General features: G+C 37.8%; 1 long non-coding RNA gene across 1 annotated transcript; it reads left to right on the top strand.

Moving 5' to 3' along the window:
* Window positions 1–19,586: 19,586 nt before the first annotated feature.
* Window positions 19,587–23,065, top strand: LOC150057177 (uncharacterized). The gene is made up of 3 exons (XR_016537052.1): window positions 19,587–19,642; window positions 21,634–21,687; window positions 22,907–23,065. It is a non-coding gene; the product is annotated as an uncharacterized LOC150057177 (long non-coding RNA).
* Window positions 23,066–24,769: the final 1,704 nt, after the last annotated feature.

Raw genomic sequence — 24,769 nt, forward strand, 5'->3', positions numbered from 1 at the left:
CTCAGCAGGTTAAGAAATTTCTCTCTGGTGACTCCATTTTGTCTAGGTAGAGTGTAAAGCAAGTTACAGGGGTTCTGTCTGTCTGTCTGACTGACTGTCTCTGTTTCTCTCTCTCTGTTTATTCTCTGTGTCTCTGTGTGTCTCTCCCTGTCTCTCTCTATGTCTCAATGACTGAGAAAAGGTTGGTCATTAGGGGTTTTTAAATTTGATGTGTATTTTCCAGAAATGCCTTACTGTTAAGGTGTGTTTTCAGTCCCAAACAAAAATTTGCCTAATTATGTGCTGGATGTCTATCTCAAGAGATGATGATGAAAAGACCAGAGAGTCTTTTCATGCCCATGATCATCCCTGATATGTCTCATTTCATTGCTGTGGGAAGGAGGCTGGCTAAAATAGAATGACTTGCCTAGGATTTCACGTGTTCTGGGGAAAATAGACAGCTGAAGACAGCTCCCTCATACCATTTGTGATATTTTTAGTGGATGAGAAGTCTTTTACCATCAAGTGATGGTTGGAATTTTATGTGAAAGGTAATACCCAAAGCATGTCTGTGTGTTTGTTTGCACATATATTCTGTAGATTAAGGTAAATAACTCATGAACTACAAATCCTTTTATGAATCAGAGAGGCTGGACAGACCGAGGACAGTAGTGCTAGCAAGGAGGGGAGAGAGGAAGCAGAAATGTAGATGGTTGATCAGCTCCATTTTCTTCATAGCAAGGGATATGGAACATAAGGAAACCCACAAAATCACTGCAAAAAGTGGTTTAGGGTCATGTGAAAAAAACTCCTTTTACACCTTGCATAAATCTTTGTTTATCACATTTCATTGGAGAGAGAGGCCTCATTTCTAGGAAAACACAGGAAATAACCCCTAGCATATAAAGAGTATTTACAGTTAGTATTCAGCTAGTTATAGCTGTTTGGAGAGAAAAAGTAGTTTTAGGAATTTCCATAGTATTTGACTGCGCATAACTTAATGGTTCATGTTGGTAGTGAAGAGCAGAACACTCAGAGATCTACAGAGGACAGCCATAAGAGGTCAGATACCCAAATACAGTCAGAGTTGTGTAGAAAGCTGTACCGAGATGAAGGAACATATTAGTGGGAACCATTTGGAAGGTCAGAGAAGTGCAATTTTGTCTGTGCCATTCCATCATTTTGCAAATTGGGTGAAGGACTGAGACTCCAGTAAGGAGAGGGAGTTCTCACTGTCCTGGTGAGCAGTGAAGAGTTCTCTGCTTCTGGCCTGCCACCCATTGGTGCAATGTGAGAGTAAGTCAATAAAGACATCCAGGATTACTGAAAGTAAGGAGGGAATAGAAGGAACAGAGGAAGCAGAATATTAGGTATGACCTCAGGGTTGAGTTCCCTTGAACAACATCGTATTGAAAGTCATACAAGATAGCATTAGGTCCAGTGTTAGGCTACTGGGAAAAATTCTTCTACCTTGGATTAAAACGGTCCATATTTAATTTCCTGAAGAGATTCAACTGCATTTCTGTGGTAAAATGAAAATACTGCTTTTCATTTGGTTCTGGTCTCTTAGTTCACACCAGAGTACTCGAGCACAGTGCTAGATGGAACAAAAGAGCTGGAGATGGAGCTGCAGCTCAAGTGGCAAACATGATCCTAGCATGAACACAGACATGGTTTAAGTTCCCAGCCTCTTAGAAAAGTTTGATTTCTGCAGTATGTTCCAAATGAGTTTTCTGTGTCTTATTTTATTTTATTGTTTAGAGATGACACAACATTAACTGCAATTGCAGTTTGTGACTCAAGAATTAACATTTGGTAAGTTGTGTTATCTGTCATCTGAGTGTAAATTCATTTGTAGTGTGAGTTTAGTGTACAATCTATGTGACATCTTATCAGTATCCTCATGTAATAGTTATTTTTGTACTGAAACTAAGTAGAAATTGATAGAGTCAATCAGTACATACTTGGTCATGGTCTGCCATGAAGTGAAATTAGCAATCATATCCTTATTTACCTATTATCAGTGCCTACGTGCAACTTGCACTGAGCTAATAGAGACACGAATCCCAGTCAGGAACAATTAGGTTGTCTCAGTGGTTCTGAGGTGAAAAGAGTTGTTGGGCCTCTTTCCTTCTCCAGAAATCTGTTTCTTAGACAGGCCCACTGTCAGTTCTGATGAGAGTCCAATTTCTCAGCTGTTGTTCCTTGTACTTTGTTGATAAGCAATTAAGAAAAGAGCCAAGTTAGTGAAAATAAGAAGGGAGTAGAGCAGACTTGGACAGCTGAAAATCAGATTGCATAAAGGATTGAGTTTCTCTGTAGTGAGTTGCATGTACAATTAAACTACATGATACCAATAAACATTTTGTTAATTTTAAGAAAGAAAATTTCTTTACTTGTGCATAGAATCTTTCTTTTGAAGGGATAAGAGTGTAAATTCCCAAAGAAATTAATTTCCTTTCTAGGGAAATGTGCAGACAGATTTCTGATGTTCAGGGAAAATTTTCCAACAAAGGAAAAGACATTAACTAAGTTTCTATATCATCTCGATATTGTGTGCCTGGGAATCTTTCTAACTTTGTTTGGAAAAACAGAAATATATAAACGATATGTTTCATGTCCCTGTTGTGATTGAGATACTGCAAAAACACTAGCACAATCTAAAGGGCATTTCACAATCCTTGGACACACACTACCAAATCCCCACTGTTGACTACACTTCTGTCTTACACATCTGGAATATCAACTTGAGCTACCACATAAAAATTAGTGTGTTTTGCAATAGAATCATTTATTTTTCTATTTGCTTGAAGTAATTTTTACTTTCTTTCTTGGTTTATCAGACCTCTGATTGATCAAGTACTTATCAATTTACTTTCATGTCTTATCAAAATCCCTAAAGTCTTTGGGATATTTGTAGCTCTGTCTTTATAAAAATAAAAGATACATAGAGCCTGTATCCTAGCTACTGAAGAGTCTGAGAACTGTGGATCGTGGATCAGACACAGCCCTGGCACTAAAGACCTAGAGATTCCTACCTCCCATTAACAACCAAAAAAAAACCCAAAGCGGTGCTGGGGCTCAAGAAGTAGAGTGGTAGCTCTGAGCTGAAGAGCTCAGGGACAATGCCCAGGCTCAGAGTTCAAGCCCCTTAAATTATCAACCAAGTGATACAATCCTTTCTGGACGAAGCAGTGGAGATCTAATTAGTAATATCGGTGGGAAACTCTGGAATTCTTATCCAGTTAACTTCCTGAAAGCCAGAAGTATGGCTCAAGTGGTAGAGTACCTTCTTAACAGAGAAAGCTAAGGGAGAGCACCCAGGCCCTAAGAGGAAGCCCAATAGTACCTGCACATAAACACAGTAAGAAAGAGAAAGAAGGAAGTCCACCTCCCTATCAGAGACAGTCACAGGCCTGATGTGAATGGATGGAAAGAGATATTCCAATATGGCACCCAAAAGGAAGCAAATGTAAATGTACTCCTATCTGGCAAAGAAAACTTGAAAGTATTACAACATGACAGTCATTTCATTTTGCTAAAGACACTGCAATGATTAACAACAAAAAGGCAACTAATCCTCAATGCACCCAATTTGACACAACAGACATCGCTGAACATAAATGAGTAGATGGATCGCAACCATGTTAGATCCTTTCCAAAGAATCCGCAAGAAACCAGATTCAACTGAAGGCCAAGAGCCAAAGACAGCACATATCTGCAGAATATTCCACACAACATTCTCAGAATAAATATCATCCCAGCAACCCTCAAGCTTTCTACAAAGGAAATTAATATTTAGAGCATAGAGGCAGCATTATTCTCTTTTTCCCTTTCCCTTCCTCTAATATTCCTCTACAGTAAATATTCAAAGAGGTTTCTTGGCAGAGTATAAAGGAAGTCTTAACAATCACATATAAGAAAAGACAATGTTACTGTTTGCTATCATACTATGATGGAATTCAATTGGAAATAGACAAAAGATAAAAGACAGAAAATATTGAAATACATAGAAATGGAACAAAATGCTTTGAATGGTTAATTGATTATTGAAGAAAGAAAGGATGGATATGTATTCAAGTCTATAATAACCATTAGAGAGTCTGACTATGACATTTGGTTTCATCCTATAGGGACACCTCATCCTATACCACAACCAAACTTGACGAAACAAACAACAATGAAGGGTAAGGTCTAAATATATGTATATATACTCTCATCTATGTGCATCTATGCATAATAAAATGTATGTAAGTACAGTCATACATAAAAGGATAGTCACTGAAAAGAAAGTGATTAGGATTATTGAACTTTATTTTAGGTATTGATGACACTGCAGGGCCTTTGCTATTTTTCTAAGATTTTGGGGCTGTAATATCAGTAGATAACTTTCTAAAATCTTAGGTGTTTCCAAGAAGAAATGTGAAGAGTTATTGTTCCTAATCTATTGTTGTGTTCAAAGGCAATTTAGTGTTTTGTTGTAAGGCTCAGCAATTTAGAAACGTCTCTCTGATAACTAGAGGATAAAACAAGTTACAGTTGCGAGCTCTCTCTCTCTGTCTCTCTCTCTCTGTCTCTCTCTGTCTCTCTCTCTGTCTCTCTCTGTCTCTCTCTCTGTCTCTCTGTCTCTGTCTCTGTCTCTGTCTCTGTCTCTCTCTCTCTCTCTCTCTCTCTCTCTGTATCTCTCCTTGTCTCTTTGTCTCGATGAATGAGAAAAGGTGATTGTTAGGGGATTTTTAATTTGATGTGTATTTTCCTAAAATGCCTTACTGCTAAGGTGAGTTTTCTGCCCCAAACAAAAATTTGCCTAATTATGTGCTGGATGCCTATCTCAAGAGATGATGATGATGATAAAAAGACCAACCAGCGAATCTGCTCATGCCAATGTTCATCCCTGTGGGAAGGAGACTGTCTGATATAGAATGACTTGCCTAGGATTTCAGTTGTTCATGGGAGAAGTGGCACCGAAGACACCTCCCTCATACCATTTGTGATTTATTTAGTGAAAGAGAAGTTTTTTTATCATCAAGTTAGGGTTGAAATATTATGTGAAAAGCAAATATTACTAAACAGCCAAAGCATGTCTGTGTTTTTGTTTCCACATATATTCTGTAGGTTAAGGTGAATAAGTCATGAACTAGAAATCCTTTTATGAATTAGAGAGGCTGGAGAGACAGAGGACAGTTAGTGCCAGCAAGGAGGGGAGAGAGGAAGCAGAAATGTGGATGAATGATCAGCTCAATTTCCTTCATAGCAAGGGAAACGGAACATCAGGAAACCCACGAAAACAGTGTAAACAGTGCTTTAGGGTCATAGGAAAAGAACTTGTGAATCTTGCATAGGTTTTTATTTAGCACAGGTAATCATTTCATTGGAGAGAGAGGCCTCATTTCTAGGAAAGCACAGGAAATACCCCCTTACATATATAGTATATGTAGAGTTTGTTTTCTGGGTATTATAGCAATTTGGGAAGAAAAAGTCTCTTTAGAAACTTCCATAGTATTTGACTGTGCATAATTTAATGGTTCATGTTGATAATGAGGAGCAGAACATACATAGATTGACAGAGGACAGCCATATGTGTCAGATACCCAAGTATAGACAGAGTAGTGTACAAAGCTGTACAGAGAACAAGCACCGTATTTGTGGGAACAATTCAGAAGGTCAGGGAAGTGTAATTTTGTCTGTGCCATTCCGTCTTTTTTGCAAATTGAGTGAAGGATTGAGACTCCAGTATGGAGAGGGAGTTCTCCTTGTCCTGCTGAGCAGTGAAGAGTTCTCTGCTTCTGGCCTGCCACCCATTGGTCCAATCTGAGAGTAAGTCAGTAAAGACATCTAGGATTACTGAAAGTAAGGAGGGAATAGAAGGAACAGAGGAAGCAGAGTATTAGCTATGACCTCAGGTTGAGTTCCCTGAAAGAGTATTTTATTGAAATTCATACAAGATGTCAAGAGGTACTATGGTAGGGGTACTGGGAAAAATTCTTCAACCTTGCATGCAACTGTTCCATATTTAATTTCCTGAACAGATTCAACTGTATTTCTGTGGTAAAATGAAAATACTACTTTTCATTTGGTTCTGGTCTGTTAGTTCACACCGGAGTACCAGAGCAAAGAGCTAGAGGGAACAGAGGAGCTGGAGATGGAGCTGTAGCTCAAATGGCAAACATGATCCTCCATGAACACAGTCATGGTTTTAGTATCCAGCCTTGTAGAAAAGTTTCATTTCCTCTGTATGTTCCAAATCAATTGTTTGTGTCTTATTTTATTTTTTAGAGATAACACAACGTTAACTGCAATTGCAGTTTGTGACCCAACCATTAACATTTGGTAAGTTGTATTATCTCTCATGTGAGTGTAAATTCATTTGTAGTGTGAATTTATTACACAATCTATATGACAGCTTCTCAGTGTCCTCCTGTAATCATTTTGTTTGTATTGAAACTAAAAGAAAATGATAGAGTCAGTTAGCACATACTTGGTCATGGTCTGCTATGAAGTGAAAAGTAGCAAGCATATCTTTATTTACCTATTATCAGGGCCTTCATGCCACTTGCACTGAGCCAATGGAGGTAAGAATCCCAATCAGGAGCACTGAGGTAGTCTCAGTGTTTCTGAGGTGAAAAGAGCCGGTGGGCCTCTTTCATACTTCAGAAATGTGGTATTTGGACTCTCAGTTCTGATGACAGTCCAGCGTTTGGACTCTCTTTTGGTGAGAAGCAGTTAAGAAAACAACAAGTTAATGTAAGTACGGAGGGGGTAGAGCAGACTTGGAAAGTTGAAAATCAGATTGCATAAAGGATTGAGTTCCTCTGTAGTGAGTTGTATGTACAATGAAAGTACATGATACCAATAAACATTGTGTTAGGTTTACTAAGAAAGGAAATTTCTTTACTTGTGCACTAAAGCTTTCTTTTGAAGAGATAAAAATGTAAGTTTCCACAGAAATTAATTTCCTTTCTGGGTAATAGTAGAATTCCTCTGTTTATTTAGCTAAGTATGGAAAAATTTAAATTCTACAAATTCACTAGTGTTTGGGTAACTTGCTACCTTGAGTAAGACTATGAATGTACATGGTATTTGACTGTATATAATTTAATTCTCTAGCTTGGAAAAAAATGATTCAACAGAATTTGGGACAGAAGAATTCATGCAAAGGTCAGATATCTATCAATAGAAAAACGTACATAAATATATATGTTATGAAACAGACTGATCATTTCTGGGTAGTTTCCAAATACTTTCAGTGTACCTTCTGTCTGTCATATTACTCCTTTTCATTTTGATGAGTAAATGAGAAAGGTGTTGCACAAAGTGTTTTGCTATTTTAGGGAGCAGTGCAGGAAAACCCCCCAAACCCTGCACATTGCCAGTATATGACAACCTACTACAATTGGTTATGCTCCTTTTTTCTGACGGCAATGACATACAATTTTATGTATTTATTTCCTGCCATAACAATTTCTTCACAGGTGAAGAAATACAAGTGTCAGTTCAAAGTGGCTATACAACTTTGTTTGATCTTTTCCGTAGTTTTTTGGCTATGTCTGATTCTTTGATGGGTATTCCCTTTCCCTAGGTCTGGACCTTAATTTTTACCTATACCTTTCATTGTGCACTTAATGCCAACTTTTAAAAACTGTGGTTCTAAGTTTTGTGTAACTATAAACACTGTCTCTGTACCATTTATATTGGATAATCAGATGACTCGGTGACATTATGACAAGGTCCTTACAACTCACATCTGTGAATACATGGTTCATGAATAAATGTACATTTTCAATGAAAGAGCTACGAGACAGAGAGTTAGAGAGAGAGAGTCCATACGCATGTGGCTGAAGGACGGTACTCTGATATCCCTTCAAGTCAGGGCTCCAGGAATGTTTTCCTTTCTTACTTATCACTGAGGCTCTGCTTCTTGATACACACGTGCAGCACACCATTTTGCTGATTCATTGGATATGGCCTACCACAGAAAGGATTTTCTACCCTGGATGGCGTCATCTTGCCATCCTCTGGTGGTCTTCCCCCCACATCCACCACACCCCTGGAAAACAGAATCACATCTGTGAACAAAAGGCTTGCACATCCATCTCGAGTTCTGGTGAAAGACTAAGTGAAAGTGTCATTAAACAAGCAAGCCTAGGCATGAAGGCTCACCAGGCCATGACTAAAGGTGTAGCAAGGACAGGGCTGTGAGTTGAGACTTCAGTACTGGATGAAGGTTTGGCAGAGGCAGAAGAGCTAGAGACATAGTACATTTGACAGATGACCTGTGTAGCACACACAAGGCCATAGTTTTCTAACCGAGAAGTGTCAGAAAAACGCATCACTTCTTCCTACATTGTCCGATTTAATTTCTGTATGTTTCAATATATCCACAGTGAGGACAGCAGCTTAACCAAAGTTGTTGTTCATTCAGATGAAGACATCAAGGGGGGGTGAGTTGACTAATTTTAACTTTTATTTTATTTTTGATTGCTGGGGTAATGCATAGAGGGGTTACAATTACATCTGCCAGATAGTAGATGCATTACTTCTCACACAATGATACCCCTTCTCATGTTATTGCGCCCATGTGCCTTCCCCCTCCCAATCATCTTGTTTTTTCTACTTCCTTTTTCTATTTCAAACAAGGAAATAAACGTATATAATGTGTGCCAAGTTACAAAGCCAGATACAGTAACAATATGAGATTAAGCATAAGGGGAAAAAAAGAGAAGAGAAATAACATAGTACATTAAGAACAGCAATCACACAAGATAAAGCTCTTGTTTCCATATCCTAGAGTTCCTTTCATTTAGTGTGAGTTGAGTTTTTGGTCATCTAAATGATAAACCATTTTGGACAATGATGAATTTTCACAGTACACCGGACCACCTATCCCTATCGCATGGAATCATGATACGTTTTGAAATTAAGGAGAAATGATAGAGCAGATCATAAGACAGTGGCTCACGGAGTGCTGTGAAGTCAAGAACTAGCACCCAAAATCCTGAGATTATCACAGAGCCTATGAGCTACTCACCAGAAGCCCAGGGACCTGGCAATCCCTTTCTGAAACCTAAAGGTAGTCCCAGGTGTCTGAAGGGCACAAGAGGAAGAAGCACATTCACACTGAATGGGAGTCCTGCTTTTAGACTGCTCTCCCTTGTCCCTAACTGAGGGGTAGGAAATAGAGCTGGGAGTGGAAGGCAAGTGGCATGCGGAAATTAGATATAACTCTTGAGTCCCTTTGAATTGAGTTGGGTGCAAATAGATGAGGCTGTTATCCACCAGGTTAGGAAGATTTATTTGTTTATAGTGTTATTAAACCTTGGATAAAAATCATGTTTGCAGGTGTAAAAGTTTAATTTCTGCAAAAAGCCTCACTTCAGTTTCTTTGCATGTGTGGATACTGAAGATACCTAATAAGTAGAGAAATGTGGAGACAGATTTCTGATGTTCAGGGAGAGTTTTCCAGCACTAGAAAATGACATCAACTAAGTTTCTACCTCATCTCGATATTGTATGCCTGGGAATCTTTCTAATTTTATTTGGACAAAACAGAAATATATTAAGATATGTTTCATGTCCCCATTGTGATTGAGATCCTGCAAAAACACCAGCACAATCTAAAGGGCATTTCACAATCCTTGGACACACACTACCAAATCCCCACCATTGACTACTCTTCTGTCTTACACATCTGGAATATCAACTTGAGCTACCACATGAAAATTAGTGCGTTTTGCAATAGAATCATTTATTTTTCTATTTGCTTGAAGTAATTTTTACTTTCTTTCTTGGTTTATCAGACCTCTGATTGATCAAGTACTTATCAATTTACTTTCATGTCTTATCAAAATCCCTAAAGTCTTTGGGATATTAGTAGCTCTGTCTTTATAAAAATAAAAGATACATAGAGCCTATAATCCTAGCTACTGAGGAGGCTGAGAACTGTGGATCTGGTTCAGAGTCAGCCCTGGCACTAAAGACCTTGAGACCCCTACCTCCCATTAAGTACCAGAAAAAAACAGAAGCGGTGCTGGGGCTCAAGAAGTAGAGTGGTAGCTCTGAGCTGAAGAGCTTGGGGACAATGCCCAGGCTCAGAGTTCAAGCCCCTTGAATGAAAAAATATCAGATATACTTTTGATTTCATTTTTTCAGCTTCTTGAGATCTGGTTATTAGCATATGATCTTCTGATAGAATATATATTCTTCAGCTAGAGGACAGGTGATGAAGAGAATTTTTTCTAGTAAGTATGTCAGCTGCACTTCACAAGATGTTACAAATGCAGTCAACCAAAGGATAGAATCCTTTCTGGAACAAAGAGGTGGAGGTCTAAATAGTAATATCGGTAGGAAACTCTATGAGATTCTTATCCAGTTAACTTCCTTAAAGCCAGAAGTATGGCTCAAGTGGTAGAGTACCCGTCTTAATAGAGAAAGCTAAGGGAGAGCACCCAGGCCCTAAGAGGAAGCCCAATAGTACCTGCACATAAACACAGTAAGAAAGAGAAAGAAGGAAGTCCACCTCCCTAGCAGAGAAAGTCACAGGCTTGTTGTGAATGGATGGAAAGAGATATTCCAAGAATGGCACCCAAAAGGAAGCAAATATAAATGTACTCCTATCTGGCAAAGAAAACTTGAAAGTATTGCAACATGAAAGTCATTTCATTTGGCTAAAGGCACTGCAATTATTAACAACAAAATCCTACTAAGACTCAATGCACCCAATTTGGCGCAACAGACAGTGCTGAACATAAATGAGTAGATGGATCCCAACCATGTTGGATCCTTTCCAAAGAATCCACAAGAAACCAGATTCAACTGAAGGCCAAGAGCCAAAGGCAGCACATACCTGCAGAATATTCTACACAACAGTCCCAGAATATGTGTCATCCCAGCAACCCCCAAGCTTTCTCCAAAGGAAATAATATTTAGAGCCTAGAGGCAGCATTATTCTTTTTCCCTTTCTCTTTCTCTAATACTCCTCTACAGTAATTATTCAAAGAGATTTCTTGGCAGAAATCTTAACAATTGCATATAAGAAAAGTCAATGTACTCTTTCCTATCATACTATGGTGGGATTCAACTGGAAATAGCAAGATAAACTGCAGAAAATATTGAAATAGATAGAAATCGAACCAAACACTGTGAATGGTTAATGGGTTATTAAAGAAAGAAAGAAAGGAATTTGTAATCAAGTCTACAAAAACCATTAGAGAGTCTGACTATGACGTTTGGTTTCATTCTATAGGGACACCTCAACTTATACCACAACCAAACTTGACGAAACAAACAACAATGAAGGGTAAGGTCTAAATATACATATACTCTCATGTATGTGCATCTATGCATAATTAAATGTATATAAGTACAGTCACACATGAAAGGATAGTCATTGAAATGAAAGTGATTAGGATTACAGAACTTTATTTTAGGTATTGATGACACTGCAGGGCCTTTGTTATTTTTCTAAGATTCTTGGGCTGTAATATCTCTAGATCACTTTCTAAAATCTTAGGTGTTTTCAAGAATAAATATCAAGAATTCTTCTTGTTCCCTATTTAGTGTGGTTGGCCAAAAGAAATTTAGTGTTTTGTTGTAAGATTTAGCAGGTTAAACGTTCTGGTGACTCCGTTGTTTCTAGTTAGAGGATAAGACAAGTTAAAGGTGGTGGTCTGTCTGTCTGTCTGTCTGTCTGTGTGTCTGTCTGTGTGTGTGTCTGTTTGTCTCTCTCTCTCTCTCTTTCTCACACACTGTCTCTCTCTGTCTCTCTCTGTCTGTCTGTCTCTGTCTGTCTGTCTGTCTCTCTTTCTCTCTCTCTCTCTCTCTCTCTCTCTCTCTCTCTCTCTCTCTCTCTCTCTCTCTCTCTCTCTGTCTCTGTCTCTCTCAATGAATGAGTAAAGGCTGATCATTAGGGGCTTTTTAATTTGTTATGTATTTTCCTAAAATGCTTTACTGATGAGGTACGTTTTTGGCCCCAATCAAAAATATGCCTAATTATGTGCTGGATGTCTATCTCAAGAGATGATGATGATGATGAAAAGACCAGCAAATCTCTTCATGCCCATGTTCATCCTTGATGTGTCTCATTTCATTGCTGTGAGAAGGAGGCTGGCTAAAATAGAATGACTTACCTAGGTTTTCAGATGTTCATGGGAGACGTGACAGCTGAAGACAGCTCCCTCATAGCATTTGTGATTTATTTAGTGAATGAGAAGTCTTTTACCATCAAGTAAGGGTTGGAATTTTATGTGAAAGGCAAATATTACTAAATAGCCAAAGCATGTCTGTGTGTTAGTTTCCACATATATTCTGTAGTTTAAGTTGAATAACTCATGAAGTACCAATCCTATTATGAATCAGAGAGGCTGGACAGACAGAGGAAGCAAGGAGGGGAGAGAGGAAGCAGAAATGTAGATGAATGATCAGCTTAATTTCCTTCATAGCAAGGGAAATGGAACATCAGGAAACCCACGAAAACAGTGTAAACAGTGCTTTAGGGTCATAGGAAAAGAACTCCTTGTGAATCTTGCATAAGTTTTTATTTAGCACAGGTAATCATTTCATTGGAGAGAGAGGCCTCATTTCTAGGAAATACCCCTTTACATATATAGTATATGTAGAGTTCGTTTTCTGGGTATTATAGCAATTTGAGAAGAAAAGTCTCTTTAGGAACTTCCATAGTATTTGACTGTGCATAAATTAATGGTTCATGTTGATAATGAGGAGCAGAATACACATAGATTGACAGATGAGAGCCATTTGTTGTCAGATACTCAAATGTAGACAGACTTGTGTAGAAAGCTGTACAGAGACTAAGTACCATGTTTGTGGGAACCCCTTGGAAGGTCAGGGAGTGAAATTTTTCTGTGCCATTCCGTGTTTTCACAAATTGGGTAAAGAATTGAGGCTCCTGTAAGGAGAGGGAATTCTCAATGTCCTGGTGAACAATGAAGTGTTCTCTGTTTCTGGCCTGCCTCCCCTTGGTCCAATCTGAGAGTAAGTCAGTAAAAACATCTAGGATTACTGAAAGTAAGGAGGGAATAGAAGGAACAGAGGAAGCAGAATATTAGCTATGATCTCAGGTTGAGTTCCCTTGAAGTGTATTGTATTGAAATTCATACAAGATGTCAAGAGGTACTGTGGTAGGGGTACTGGGAAAAATTCTCTACCTTGCATGAAACCAGTCCATATTTAATTTCCTGAACAGATTCAACTGTATTTCTGTGGTAAAATGAAAATACTGCTTTTCATTTGGTTCTGGTCTGTTAGTTCACACCGGAGTACCAGAGCAAAGAGCTAGAGGGAACAGAGGAGTTGGAGATGGAGCTGTAGCTCAAGTGGCAGAACCTGTTCCTAGGATGAAGGCAGTTATGATTTTAGTACCCAGCCTTGTAGAAAAGGTTTGATTTCCTCTACAGTTTCCAACTCAATTTTCTGTGTCTTTTTTTTTTTTACTTCACTTTTTAGGGATGACACAACGTTAACCGCCATTGTGGTTTGTGAATCGAGCATTAACATTTGGTGAGTTATCTGTCATCTGAATGTAAATTCATTTTTAGTGTGAGTTTAGTACACAGTCTATATGACAGCTGATCGTTGTCTTCATTATTCCTCCTCCTGTATTGAAACTAAATAGAAAATGATAGCATCTGGCAGCAGATACTTGGTCATGGTCTACTGTGAATTCAAACATAGCAACCGTATCTTTATTTACCTATTCTCTACCTTATTTACTTATTGCCTACATGCAACTTTTACTGAGCCAATGGAGGTAAGAATCACAGTCAGGCACATTGAGGTGGTCTCGGTGTTTCTGAGGTGAAAGAGCTGGTGGGCCTCTTTCATTCTCCAGAAATCTGATACTTGGACAGGCCCACTGACAGTTATGATGAGAGTCCAGCTTCTAGGCTGTTGTTCCTTGTCCTTTGGTGAGAAGCAGTTAAGAATACAGCCACGTATGTGAAAAGAAGGAGGGAGAAGAGCAGACTTAGAAAGCTGAAAATCAGATTGTATAGTGATTGATTTCTTCTGAAGTGAGTTACATGTACAAATGAACTAATGCATACCAATAAACAGTGTTTAGGTTTACTAAGAGAGAAAAATTATTTGACCATGCATAAAAGCTTTCTTTTGTAGAGGTAAAAATATAAGTTCCTGCAAAATGAATTTCCTTTCTAGGGAAAAAAATGGAAATACCTTGTTCCTTTAGCTAAATATGTAAAAGTTTCAATTTCTACAAATTTGTCAGTGTTACATTAACTTACTACCTTGAGTAAAAAAGTAAAACTATGATTGCACATGGTATTTGACTGTATATAATTGAATTCTCTTTAGCTTGGATAAAAATGACCCAACAGAATTTGGGACAGAAGAATTCAAGCAAAGGTCAGATATCTATAAATAGAAAAACATACATAAATATATATGTTATGAAACAGACTGATCATTCCTGGGTAGTTTCCAAATATTGTCAGTGTACCTTCTGTCTGTCATATTACTCCTTTTCATTTTGATGAGTAAATGAAAAATGAGTTGCACAAAATGTTTTCCTATTTTAGGGAGCAGTGAAGGAAAACTCCTAAATCCCCCCCCCCACATTGCCAGTGTATGAGATCCTACTACAACTGGTTGTGTTCCTTTGGTTTGGTGGCAATGACATACAATCCTTTGCATTTATTTCGTGCCATAACAGTTTCTTCACAGGTGAAGAAATACAAGTGTCAGATCAAAGTGACTACAAGTGTGTTCGGGTCTTTCCATATTTTGTTGGCTGTGTCCAGTTCTGTGATGGGTATACTCTTTCTCTATATCTATTCTTTTCATTGTGAACTTCATGCCAACTTTTTTCAAAAGTGTGGTTCTAAGGTTTGTGACACTGTGAATACTTTATGGACACCATTTATATTGTATAGACAGATGACTCCACGGCGTTATGACAAGCTCCTTATTGCTCACACCTGTGAATACAGGGTTTGTGAATAAATTTGTGTTTGCAAAGAAAGAGCTAGGAGACTAAGAGAGAGAGAGAGTGTGTCCACACGTGTGCGGTAGTGGGGCTCCAAATCAGGTTTCCAGGATTAATCTGTTTTCTTGCTTATCATTGGGCCTCTGCTTCTTGATCCACACATGAAGTGCACCCTTTTGTTGATTCAGTGGAGATGTACTTCTGCAGGAAGGAATACCCTGGAAGGCTTTCTATTGCTATCCTCTCTTATTTGCCCCGTCTGTAAACCAAAGGTCTGCACATCTATCTAAAATTCTGTTGAAAGCCTAATGGGAAGGGTCATTGATCAGGCAAGCCTAGGCATGAAGGATCAACATGCCATGATCATGGGAGTAGCAAGGACAGTGCTCTGAGTTCTGACCTCAGGAAAAGAAGGGTTGACAGAGACAGAAGACCTAGACACATAGTACATTTGACAGACCACCTGTGTAGAAAAACAAGACCACAGTTTTCTAACCCGGTAGTGTTAGAACATTGTATCATTTCCTCCCACATTTTCCCACTTAATTTTTTTTATGTTTTGATATGTCCACAACAAGGACAGCAACTTAACAACTGTTATTGTTCCTTCAAATGAAGACATAAGTAGTGTGCGAGCTGATTTTTTTTTTTTGGTCGTGACAAGGTATAGAGGGTTTACACTTACATTCGTCAGGTAATAGGAAGATTACTTGTCACAAACTGATTCCTCTTTTTCATATTTTTTCCCATTTTTCCCCACCCCCTCCCAATCATCTTGTCTTCCCTCCTTTCCTTTCCTATTTCAAATAACCAAATAAGAATATATACAAGATACCAGATAATAAAGTCAGATACAGTCCCAATAGGAAATTAACCATAAAGAGGAAAAAGGAAAAGAGAAATAACATAGTACCTTAAAAACAACAATCACACAAAATAAAGCTCTTGGTTCCATTTTTTAAAGTTCCTTTCATTTAGTGTAAATTGATTTTTTTGTCATCAAGTGATAAATCAGAATTGGACAGTGGTGACTTTTCAGGATACAGAGGACTACCTATGAATATCATATGTAATCCAGATGTGTTTTGAAACTAAGCAGGATATGAAGAGCAGATCAAAAGAGAGTGGTTCATGGAGTGCTGTGATGTCAAGAACTAGCACCTAGAATCCCTAGGTGCCTGTCAGCTACTCCCAATGAGCCAAGGTCGCAGGGAATCCTTTTCTGAAACAAAAAGGTACTCTCATTTGTCTGTAGTTCCCAGGAGGTAAGACACTGATAAAACACCAGCACAATGCAAGGGGCATTTCACAATCCCTCTACCCACACTGGCAATGCCTTATCTCTGACTACTATTCCATCTTACACATCTGGAATATCAGCTTTACTACCATATCAAAGTTAGTGTGTTTTGCAATAGTATCAATATTTTCCCATTTCCTTTAAGTAAGTTAAACTTTCTTTCTTGGTTTATCAGTCCTCTGATTGATCAATTACTTATCAGTTAACTTTCATATCTAATATAATCTCTAATACCTTTAGTATTTTTGTAGCTCTATGTCCTTAAATAAGATACACTGCTGCTGTCATTCTGGCCATTCAGCAGGCAGAGATCTGAGGATCACAGTTCAAAACCAGCCCTGGCCTGTGAGACTCTGTGAGTCTCTTACCTCCAATTAACCACTAGCAAAACCATAAGTGGTGCTGTGACTCTAGGGACAGGGTAGTAGTAGTCTTGAGCTGAAGAGCTCACGGAAAGAGCCGAGGCCTAGTGTTGAAGCCACATGAATTGAAAAAAGTAAGATACACTTTTGATTTCAGTTTTGTTTTTCGATTTCTTCAGACTAGGTTAGTAGCTCAGCATCTGATCTTCTGATAGAATATATATTCTTCAGCTAAAAGATGAAATGTTTTCAAGTGTCTTCTAAACAAATTTGGACTGTAGTAAACTTTGGTGTTTTTTGATTGATATTTTTTGTCTAACTGATCTTTCCTTACCAGCAATGGATAGAATGCATCTAATGTCATTCAAGTGTATGTCTCCTTGAAGATTTCATGCTGTTGGTTTTATAGAAGAGCAGTTTCCTGCACTATATACCTATATTGTTACAATGACTATTCATGGTTGTTGTTTTTTTGTCGGTCCTGGGGCTTGAACTCAAGGCGTGGGCAATGTGCTTGGACTTTCTCAAGGCTAGAGCTCTTCCACTTAAACCATAACACCATTTCTGGCTTTTTTCTATGTACATGGTACAGAGGACTTGAAACCGAGTCTTCCTGCATGCTTGGCCAGCACTCTACCAGTAGGCTAACCTCCCTTCCCCCTTTTTAATACACTTATTTGAAATAGAGAAGAGGAGGGGAAAACAAGATGGGGTTTCTATTTTTGTTAGTTTTATATATTTTAACCTGAGTTCTCCATAAAGAAAGTCTAGAGACAAGAACTTATGACTAATTTCCTTCTTTGGGAATAACACCTCAGAAAAGCAGAAATCAGGAAATATCTATGCTGCCATGGTTGTTTATTTGATATAGTTCACAAAATTTCCTGCCAGTCTTGATACTTTTCCACTGTTTACTGTGCTTTTCTTTTAACTGTGTAACAAGAATTTTCTGTCATTGCTTACATTTGATTGTTTTCCAGAAATAAATTCCTCCATTCCATACTCACTCATGAAATGCGTGTTTAGTGGGCAGTGTATCATTGAGTCAAGGTTAAATTCATTATATTTAAACCATTAAAACCATTGGCATCTTTCATTAAAGAGAATAGTCCGTATCACCCAAATTCTGCTTGATCATAAGGGACATATTGCTCACATTTCTTTTTCTTTACTGTATCCTTGTTTCTTTCCTCCTTTGTTGTTTGGAGAAAGTGTAGAGAAAGTTTTATTCTCTTCTTCTTTGTGTATCTGGCCTATCAATTTACTCTTTACTACTGTCAGTAGTTAACTTAATGAGCAACAGGAAGCATATGGTTAAAAGAATTAATAATCAGTAAAATCTGTGTAGGTGCAGAATTTACACTCTAACTTTCCAAGTGATACATGCCTTCATGTGCATATATGGTAATACTAAGAAACTGTTGTTAAGTGAGGGACAGTTCCACTATTAGTAATCATTAACAACATACTTTCATTCGAATCAAACTGATGACCTAGCTTCATTTATCTACTGATTTTAATTACTTATATGTATACTGAAGTATGAAGTATCAGCGTTATAGCAGTAGAGAAAATTGATCACTTCATGTATAAAGTAGGTAGCTATTTGACTGAAAATGTAGAGTATAGTTGTGCCTTATGACGAGACTTTCTTATCCTGGAAGAAGTGTCTGTAGAATGTTATGTGGGATCTAGCATTGAAATGTTGAGTTCAAATCTAGGAAGACTCTCTGAATATATATATATACATATACATATATATATATCCACACATATTTCTAAAGGCAGCATGAAGGAAAGAAATATATTTGTGCGTACACCAACAGATGTCAAAATGTGAAATAAGAAGTATGGGAAGCAACTAAGACACAGGCATGACAGCCCAGCTACTGAGAGACAAATGCACATCTTTCTTCCTTCTTTATAACAACTAGGGTAAGAGAGGAATAGGTCATGAGGAGAATTTCTTCTAGTCATTATGTCAGCTACACTTCCCAAGATGTTACAAATGCAGTCAACCAAAGGATAGAATCCTTTCTGGAACAAATCAGTGGCATTCTAAATAGGAATATCAGCAGGAAACCCTATGAGATTCTTATCCAGTTTACTTCCCGAAAGCCAGAAGTATGGCTCAAGTGGTAGAGTATTCATCTTAATAGAGAAAGCTAAAGTAGAACACCCAGGCCCTAAGAGGAAACCCAATAGTACCTGCAGAGAAACATAATAAGAAAGAGAAAGAAGGAAGTCCACCTCCCTAGCAGAGACAGTCACATGCTTGATGTGAATGGATGGAAAGAGATATTCCAAGAATGGCACCCAAAAGGAAGCAAATGTAAATGTACTCCTATCTGGCAAAGAAAACTTGAAAGTATTACAACATGAAAGTCATTTCATTTTGCTAAAGACACTGTAATGATTAACAACAAAAAGGCAACTAATCCTCAATGCACCCAATTTGACACAACAGACATCGCTGAACATAAATGAGTTGATGGATCCCAACCATGTTAGATACTTTCCAAAGAATCTGCAAGAAACCAGATTTAACTGAAGACCCAGAGCCAAAGGTAGCACATATCTGCAGAATATTCCATCCAGCAGTCCCAGAATAAGTATCATCCAGGCAACCCCAAGCTTTCCCCAAAGGAAATAATATTTAGAGCATAGAGGCAGCATTATTCTCTTTTTTCCTTTTCCTTTCTCTAATACTCCTCCGTAGTAATTCTTCAAAGAGGTTTCTTGGCAGAGTCTAAAGGAAGTCTTAACAGGACATATAAGAAAAGATAATATTACCATGTGCTATCATACTATGGTGGAATTCAAGTAGAAATAGACATGGAAGTAAACAATAGAAAAAATTAAAATACATAGAAATGGAACAAAAATCTGAATGTTTAATGGGTTATGGAAGAAAGAAAGGAGGGACATGTAATCAAATGTAGAAAATCATTGGAGCCCCTGACTATATATTTTGGTTTCATTCTTTAGCGATATTTTATCTGATACCTCAACTGAACTTGACAAAGGAACCAACAATGAAGGGTAAGGTCCAAATAAACATACAATGTCACCCACGTGTATTTATGCATATTTACATGTATGTAAGTACAGTCATCCATGAAAGGACAGTCACAGAAAAGAAAGTAATTGAGATTAGGGACCTGTAAGTATAGATGACAATTGAAGGTCTTTGATATTTTTCTAATTTACTTTGGCCATAATATCAGTAGTTTCTTTCTAAAATGTTAGCTATTTCTAAGAAGAAATATCAAGAATGTTTCTTGTTCCTAATCTATTTTAATGGCCAAAAACAATTTAATGTTTTGCTGTAAGATTTAGCAGGTTAAGAAACTTCTTTCTATTGAATTTGTTTTCTCTAGCTAGAGGATGGTTATCTCCCTCTCCCTCTCTCTCTTCCTCCCTCTCTCCCTCCCTCCGTTCCTCCAGAATGAATGAGTAAAGGCTGGTCATTACTGGGTTTTAATTTGATATGTATTATCCAAAAATGCCTTACTTCTAAGTTCACGTTCAGGCCTAAACAAAAATTTACACAGTTATGTGCTGGATGTCTATTTCAAGAGATGGTGATGAAAAGACCAGAGAATCTTTTCATGCCGTATTCATCCCTGATGTGTCTCCTTCAATTGCTGTGGGAAGGAGACTGGTTAAAATATAATGACTAGGATATCAGATGTGTTCATGGGAGACGTGACAGCTGAAGACACCTCCCTCATACCATTTGTGATTTATTTAGGGGATGAGAAGGCTTTTACCATCAAGTGAGGGTTAGAATTTTATGTGAATGTGAAATACTACTAAATAGTAAAAGCATGTCTGTGCTATCATTCCAACATATATTCTGGATATTAATGCGAATAACTCATGAAATACAAATCCTTTTTATCACACAGAGAGGCTGGATGGATAGAGAACAATAGTGCCAGCATGGAGGGAAGAGAGAAAGCAGAAATGTAGGTGGTAGATCAGCTTGATTAATTCCATAGCAAGGGAAGTGGAAGATAAGGAAACCCATAAAAACAGTGCTACCAGTGGTTTAGGAAAAGAATTTGTCAGTCTTGCATAAGTGGTTGTTTAGCACAGGTGAACATTTCATTGAAGTGAGAGGCCATATTTTTAGGAAAGCACATGAAATACCCCCTTGCATATACAGTATATGTAGAGTTAGTTTTCAGCAGTTATAGCTATTTGGGGAGAAAAAGTAGGTTTTGGAATTCTCACAGTATTTGACTGTGTGCAATTTAATTATTGATGTTGATAATAACTAGCAGGATGCACATGGATGCACACAAGACAGCCCTAAGTGGTCAGATACCCAAATGTTGACAGACTTGTGTAGAAAGCTGTACAGAGACTAAGCACCATGTTTGTGGGAACCATTTGGAAGGTCAGGGAAGGGCAATTTTTTGTGCCATTCTTTCTTTTTGCAAATGGGGTGCAGGATTGAGACTCCAGAGGAGAGGGAGTTCTCTCTGTCCTGGTTAGCAGTGGAGAGTTCTCTGCTTCTGGCCTGCCACCCATTGGTACTCTCTGCAAGTAAGTCAGTAAAGACATCCATGATTGTTGAAAATAAGAAGGGAATAGAAGGAACAGAGGAAGCAGAATATTGGCTGTGACCTCCGGGTTGAGCTCCCTTGAATTGCATTGCATTGAAAGTCATACAAGATGGCATTAGGTACTATGGTAGGGGGAACAATTCTTCTATCTTGTGTGAAAACTTTACTTTTCTAAGTTCCATGTTTAAGTTCCTGAAGAGATTCAAATCCATTTTATTGTAAAATGGAAATACTGCTTTTCATTTAAGTACAGGTCTCCTACTTCACACCATAGTACCAGAGCAAATAGCTAGAGGGAACAGAAGAGCTGGAGATGGCGATGTAGCTCAAGTGGCAGAGCATGTTCCTCAAATGAACACAGTTATGGTTTTAGTACACAGCCTTGTAGAAACAGTTTGATTTCTTCTAAATGTTCCAACTGATTTTCTGTGGCTGATTTTCTATTATTTTATTTTTTAGAGATGACACAGCATTAACTGCCATTGCAGTTTGTGACCCAAGCATTAACATTTGGTGAGTTGAATTTTCTGTCATCTGAGTGTAAATTCACTTCTAGGGTGAGGTTAGTACCCAATCTATATGACAGCTGATCAGTGTCCTCATGTATCCTTCTCTTGTATTGAAACTAAATTGAAAATGATAGCGTCAGGCAGCAGATACTTGGTCATGGTATACTGTGAAGTAAAACATAGTAACCGTATCCTTATTTACCTATTCTCTACCTTATTTACCTATTTCCTATATGCAACTTGTACTGAGACAATGGAGGAGAGAGTCCCAGTCAGGAACAATGAGGTGGTCTCAGTGTTTCTGAGGTGAAAATGTTGGTGGGCCTCTTTCCTTCTCTAGAAATCTGGTACTTAGAAGACAGGCTCATTTTCAGGTATGATGAGAGTCCAGCTTTTAGGCTGTAGTTTCTTGTCTTTTGGTGAGAAGCAGTTAAGAAATCAGCCAAGTTAGTGACAGGAAGGAGAGAGAAGAGCAGACTTAGAAAGCTGAAAATCAGATTGTATAATGGATTGAGTTCTTCTGAAGTGAGTTGCATGTACAATTAAACTACATGATACCAATAATCAGTGTGTTAGGTTTAGTAAGAGAGAAAAATTCTTTGACCGTGCATAAAAGCTTTCTTTTGAAGTGATAAATATGTAAAAGTTTCCATTTCTACAAATTTGTTAGTGTTAGGTTAACTTACTACCTTAAGTAAAAAAGTAAAACTATGATTGCACTTGGTATTTGGCTGTATATAATTTAATGCTCTTTAGCTTGAATAAAAATGATCCAGGAGAATTTGGGACAGAAGAATTCAAGCAAAGGTCAGTTATAGACATATAGATCAACGTGTATAAATATATGTTAGGAAACATATTGATCATTTCTGTGAAATTTCCAAGTATTGTCAGTGTATCTTCTGTCTGTCATATTATTCCTTTTTCATTTTGATGAATAAATGAGAAATGAGTTGCACAAAAGTGTTTTGCTATTGTAGGGAGCAGTGTATTAGGTTTACTAAGAGAGAAAAATTCTTTGACCATATAGAAAAGATTTCTTTTGAAATGATAAAATGCAACTCCCCTACGCCAAATTAAATTCCTTTGTTCATTTAGCTAAATATGTAAAAGTTTTGATTTCTACAAATTTGTTAGTCTTAGATTAACTTACTACACTGAGTGAAAACGTAAAACTATGATTGCACATGGTATTTGATTATCTATAATTTAATTCTCTTTAGCTTGGATAAAAATGACCCACCAGATCTTGGGACGGAAGAATTCAAGCAAAGGTCAGATATCTACAAGTAGATAAACATACATAAATATAAATGTTATGAAACAGATTGATCATTTCTGGGTAGTTTCCAAATATTGTCAGTGTACCTTCTGTCTGTCAGATTGCCCCTTTTCCATTTTGATGAGTAAATGAGAAATGAGTTGCACAATAGTGTTTTGCTATTGTAGGGAGCAGTGAAGGGAAACTCCCACATTGCCAGTGTATGAGATCCTACTACAACTGGTTGTGTTCCTTTGGTCTGATGGCAAAGACACAGAATCCTATGCATTTATTTCCTGCCATAACAATTTCTTCACAGGTGAAGAAATACAAGTGTCAGATCGAAGTGGCTACATGTTTGTTCGGTCCTTTCCATATTCTGTTGGCTATGTCCAGTTCTTTGATGGTTATAGACTTTCTGTAGGCCTAGACCTTAAATTATACATATTATTTTCATTGTGCACTAATGCCAGCTTTTCAAAACTGTGGTTGTAAGGTTTGTGACAGTGTGAGTACTTTATGGGCACCATTTCGATTGGATAGACAGATGGCTCCACAGCATTATGTCAAGCTCCTTACTGCTCACATCTGTGAATACAGGGTTCGTGAATAAATTTATGTTTACAATGAAAGAGGTAGGAGACAGAGAGAGAGAGATCGATCATGTCCACACGTGTGTGGCAGAGTGGCAATACTCTGATACTATGGCTTCAAGTCAGGGCTCCAGGAATATTTTATTTTCTTGTTTATCACTGTATCTCTTCTTCCTCATTCACACATGCAATGCATTTTGCTCATTCAGTGGAGATGGACTTCTGCCAGAAGGAATACTCTGGAAGGCTTCATATTGCTATCCTCTGCTGTTCACCCCCACTGTAGACAGAATCACACCTGTGAACCCAAGTCTACACATCCATCTACCATTCTGGTGAAATCCTAAGGGGAAGTGTCATTGAACAGGCAAGCCTAGGTAGGAGGGATCACCATGCCATCACCATAGGAGTTGCAAGGACAGGGCTCTGAGTTCAGAGTTCAGTACTGGAGAGAAGTTTTGGCAGAGACAGAGGACATAGAGGCATAGTACATTTGACAGAGCATCTGTGTAGCATGCACAAGCTATAGTTTTCTAACCTAATATTGTTATAAATACAACATTCCTTCCCACATTGTCCTACTTAGTTTTTATATGTTTCAATTTGTCCACAGCAAAGACAGCAACTTAACCACGGTTGTTGTTCATTCAAACGAAGACATCAGTACTGCGTGAGTTAAATTTTTTTTATTTTGGGGATCATGTATAGAGTGCTTATACTTATTTTCCCCAGACAGTAGGTGAATTTCTTTTCACACATTGATACGCCTGTTTATGTTTTCATCCCATTTCCCATTCCCTACACCTTTCCAATCAACTTGCTTTATCCCCTCCCTCTCCTATTTCAAATAAACATATGTAATATTCCGGGTAACTTTTCAGATACAATAACAATATGAGATTAACAATTAAGGGGAAAAAGGAAAAGAGAAATAACATAGTACATTAAGAACAACTATCACACAAGGTAAAGCTCTTGTTTCTGTATTCTAGAATTTTTTTCATTTACTGTAAGTTGATTCATTTTTCATCTAATTGATAAATCATTTTGGAAAATGATGGCTTTTCAGAGCACACAGGACTACCTGTTCATATCACACGTAATCATGACATGTTTTCAAACTAAGTAGAAAATGATAGAGCAGATCAAAAGACAGTGGTTCTTGATGTGCTGTGAAGACAAATACTAGCACCCAAAACCCTTAGATTAGCATTTCTCATTATAGGCCCAAA

This window comes from Megascapheus bottae, chromosome 11 (genome assembly GCF_031878675.1).
Source record: "Megascapheus bottae isolate mThoBot1 chromosome 11, mThoBot2.hap1, whole genome shotgun sequence".
NCBI classification, from domain to species: domain Eukaryota; kingdom Metazoa; phylum Chordata; class Mammalia; order Rodentia; family Geomyidae; genus Megascapheus; species Megascapheus bottae.